At 35.1% G+C, this 4733-nt stretch overlaps 1 long non-coding RNA gene across 1 annotated transcript; it reads left to right on the forward strand.

Moving 5' to 3' along the window:
* Positions 1-2424: 2424 nt before the first annotated feature.
* Positions 2425-4292, forward strand: LOC119642880. The gene is made up of 3 exons (XR_005248156.1): positions 2425-3039; positions 3125-3360; positions 3423-4292. It is a non-coding gene; the product is annotated as an uncharacterized LOC119642880 (long non-coding RNA).
* Positions 4293-4733: the final 441 nt, after the last annotated feature.

Below are 4733 nucleotides of genomic sequence, written 5' to 3' on the forward strand. Positions count from 1 at the left end.
ATATTTTTCTTCTTTCCTACTTGTTAAAGATGTGTTAAAAGTTTTTTTTTCAGACAGCATACTTTGCTCTTATAACATTTTGTACGAATTTCTGCTCCGCCTCCAATATGGGCTTTTTTTACCATTCACTGTTTGTAAACCTGCAGAAACAAACGAACTTGCCGGATTATTGAACTTGCCCAACTCATCTTGATGCATTTTATTTTTCACTTCTTCCCATTCGTTTTCAATAAAAATTTCATTCAGGCCAACTGCGTTTTTGCCTTCTCCCAACTCCGGCTGTTTTCCGCTAGTTTTTTGAAGCCCTAATGCAACATTAGTTTCTCTCAGCATCAAGTTCTTATAGTATTCACTAATATTGTAACTTTGGTTACTTTTAAAGCCAATCAAACAAATAAGCGTAAAAAAAATATGAGCAATATCAAAGTCATACCTTGGGTTATCTGCTTATTTACTGGGAACTTAGATATACTGCGAACGTTATTATTGACCTTCCTGTTTTGATCTAAGATTTCTTGAGTGCTTATGGAAGCAAAGAAGTCATTGTCATCTTCATCCCAATGATAATTTTTACTTATCCCAGTTTTACACTGATTAGCTGACACTAAAGCTAAAAAATTTTGGATTAATTTAAATATTGTCTCATCACAGATTTTAAAAACAACTTTCTTTCATTTACGGTGTACTTGTCCTCTTTCTCGATATCGTCGTAATTAAGATCTGAAGCTTTTCCAAAGAAGAATGTACAAGGTTAGAGTTGTTAAAAAAAACCGATAAAGAGCAACTGAGATGGAATCATATGACTTTTTGGAAATCAAATTTACGATATGTTTATCAATTAAAGTGCCATCGAATTGATTACAAACATTGAGAAGATGCTTATCGTTTTTGCATTGCAACAATGAAGATGAACATGTACTCATGTTGTCCTCAATAGCGGCCTTGAATTTTTCCTCCAAATTTGATTTCGCCTTTTCTTTAAATTTACGGCTATAGTAACGTTTCGGTTTCTTCAGTGATATAAATAAAGGGTTCCGTTCCAAATTTCTTAATTTACTCTCAGGTGATACTATAGGACTGTTAAAAGGCGTTGTAGAAAAGTCCTCAAATATTACATCTCCTATTGCTTTATTGTTATTGTCACCACGAGCTCTTTCTGGTTCGTCTATATTGTTTACTGCTTTCATCGTAACTTCCAGTTTATTGCAACATTCGATGAACTGTGTATCAGTGATGTGAAATTCACTTATATTCATCGATGACTCAGCAGACTGTGATAATAATTCGTGACATAATGTAAATTTTTGCGAGGCTGTCAAATTGTCAAAATTGGCTATTGACATTTGCACATAACACCGGGAATCAGCTAAGGACATTATTTTAACGTCGTATCAACTCTCGTTTTTTTGTAAAGCGATATCTTTTTGAATTACGAATGTTTTATTGATATCACAATCATTCGGACCGACCAAGCAACTTTCTTCACTTATGTTGTCGTAGAAATCAAGTAGGGCAGGTTGGCGCAGTTTCCTATCATTACACTGAGAAGAACTTATACTACATTTCTACAATTTATGTTTCCATTGCATTCGCTTCTGATAGATAGATGTGTAGGAACTTTGGAGACTTGATTCTATGCTTTCATCCATTTTCAAAATTTAATAAATTGTAATCCTTGCACAAGGGAAAACCTATTTCTCCAAGTCGTAATCGAATTCCCAATTCACTAAAGGGCAGTCCTTTTTTTATCAAAAAAAAGAGCTGCTCTAAGTTTTTAATTCTTTTTTTTTCAAAATTCATTCAGTCATCCCTATGAACTCCAAAAATGAACTCCGATTGACAAAAAAATTTTTTGCTTTTTTTTTTTCAAAAAAAGAAAAAAAAAATTATCACTCATTTTCCTACAATCTAAAGTAAAGAAAACAAATAGAGCATAACGTAGATATGATATGTGACTGCCCCATTTCAAATAACTGTGTAAATCACGTAAAGCAACAACGAAACCAGCAAACATCATCATAGGAATATTTAAGACGGGAACTAGGAAAATTTTATTCTGTAGAAGAGAATCAAGTAAAATTGAAATCCTGCGTGATACTGTTGCAAGTGAGCTGAAAATGATAATAATAATTTAATAAGGAATGTTTTTACCCGTCCACTCAAAAAAATTCTGTAAAAATCCTAAAGGAAAAAATTTTTCATATGTTTTCTTTTCAATTCGCTCTACCTCTCTTTGATTTGTAAACAATTTTATATGTTTTCTTTTGAATTCGCTGTACCTCCTTAGAGTAATAGAAATGCGAGTCTGAATGAACCACTGCGATATTACGCTTATTAGGTGTTTCCCTTTTACTGTTTGTTCACTTGTTATATTATATATAAATAGAATCTCAGAAATGAAAAGCGATGCACAAACGCTAACAGCAGTGAAAATCATTGCATTCACTTGGGTCTCTCAAAAGTACGGTGCGGTCGACAGAAGCGCCAACTAAAGCATAACAAAATACAAGAAAATAAAAAATTGAACACAAAAAAACGCATAAAATTGTTTTCAATAATTTTTAAATATTTTTAGAAAAAAAAAGATGAATTTCTGAAATCCGTGTAAATAAATGAAAAGTTAATAAGAGCCATACATTAATGACGTGAGCAAAAAAAACACATACGTTTTTTGATAGAAGTAAAAAAAAGCTGAAATAAATTTCTTCCCATATAAGCATTCTCTCTTAGAGTTTGTAAAAATCAAACGTAGAGTCTATCAGAATTTCCAAAAATCAAACGCCAGGTTTCTCAAAGTGAACAAAAACACCTGTACAATTATTTTCTGATTAAATAAATTTTCCGTATCTTATACAAAAATTATTATTATGGCTATGAGAAATTCATAAGTATGGGACCCGAACCGGTGTACTTCAGTCTACAATCTACCACTAACGGCATAAAATTAACACCAGCCTGAGGTTTGTTTTTCGCCACCGCCGTCACCACTGAATTGTAACGTTTATCCGTCGTTTCTTTTTCTGAAGTTCTCAATCGGTGGTAAGAAACATAAATATATATTGAAGCATTGATTAGTTTCGATTGAATTGAATAAAATTCATTTGCTCTCGTTGTATTTCACTAGATATAAAAATTCCCGGCAGCAAACTGCTACGCTGAAGATATGGAGCTGGTCGGTGTAAACATGAACAAGCCCGAAGACGTGACTATAGAAAGGGAATTTGAGAAAATCAAAAAGCTTGACATTGCATCATGGATTCTTCAAAATCACCACCTATCAGATTCTTGTTCAGTATAGCGATGCAAAATCTGCGAATTCAATACTTGAAAGCGCCTGGCACAGCTGCAATATAATCATTGGTATCTACGATTTATAAACAATTAATAAGCAATATATATGCACAATTGTTATGCTTTTCCAGCCGCATCATTGAGAGGATATTAACTAAATCATCAAATCTTAATAAAGTGCCCACCTACCATTCGTGAGCCAATACATTTATTCACCAATTAAAAAGTCATAGAATCGAGTCAAACTGACAGTAACCGAAAGGCAATAATGTATAAACATTCTTAGGTGGAGGGACAGCGGTTATTTTTCTGTTTTTTTATATATTATTTTTTACAATACAAAACAGCATTATTAATTAATTAATTCTTAACAATATATTTTGTTTATTATGACGCCTCTGCCCCCGCGCCTCGTAGGGCCTTCGGGATAGCGCGGGCATCACGGGTGGCGTCGGTCTCTGAAATATCACCTGCCTTGATGCAAAAGACGCCCCCACCAAATGAAATAACACCTATCTTGATGCTGAGAAGCTGCATAGACGTTTTTATAGAGCACTGCATGGAGATGGCTGATGATGACTCTGACGGACCGTCGACGTCAGCCCAGGCTTCAAGGCGATAGTTGTCAAATCCTAGTACGAAATTCGATGAACTGTCAACACACGACAGACTTGTGCAGATCCATTTCGACGAGGTGTACACCAATCATGTGGCGGTGTACTCACGGGCAGAAGAAGTGTTGCGTGGTTGCGACTATAGCGACAAGGCGTAAACGAGGACCGTGGAGCACCGCTCTGTCCTTGTCTTCGCAGCAAGAAATCTGCTAACCCCTTTCAACGTAATACTCAACAGCCACCCTTGCACAATGAATAAACTAGGCATGAAGCCGCTATTTGAAGAAAATATCAAAGCGGCCGAAGAGCTGGATGTAAGAGCTGCCGTCTGCGATCGAAATGCAGCGAACAAACGACATATTCGCATCCTCAGAACTCATATCTATGACAGAAAGCGAGCAGACGGCAGCACGCACCGCATCTGACTTTTATATGACTATATCACTTAATAGACGCAATACTATTATTATTATTATTATTATTTTAATTTTAGACTAATGAAATGAATTCTTAGACTAAAAAAAGACATTGAGCACTAGCAACACAGGCTATCGGCTCTAATTATAAAAAAGAATAATAAAATGTACATTAGATAATGAGCTTAGTAGTATTAATAAAGTAATGTATAGAATTGATATTCTGTTCTGAAGCTGATTGTAGAATGTTCAAAGGGTTAATCGTTCCAAATGCAATACTTCTAGCCAAGGAAAAGTTGAGACAGTCGCAGAGTTTGTCCACAACAGCAGATTGGGGAAGAAGACTTCTTCAGGATCCTTCGGTGAGTTGCAATTGTATGACCAAGGCGAATTCTCGAGAATGTTTGGATCT

The sequence above is a fragment of the Glossina fuscipes genome, unplaced genomic scaffold, assembly GCF_014805625.2.
Source record: "Glossina fuscipes isolate IAEA_lab_2018 unplaced genomic scaffold, Yale_Gfus_2 269, whole genome shotgun sequence".
In the NCBI taxonomy this organism is placed as follows: Eukaryota; Metazoa; Arthropoda; class Insecta; order Diptera; family Glossinidae; genus Glossina; species Glossina fuscipes.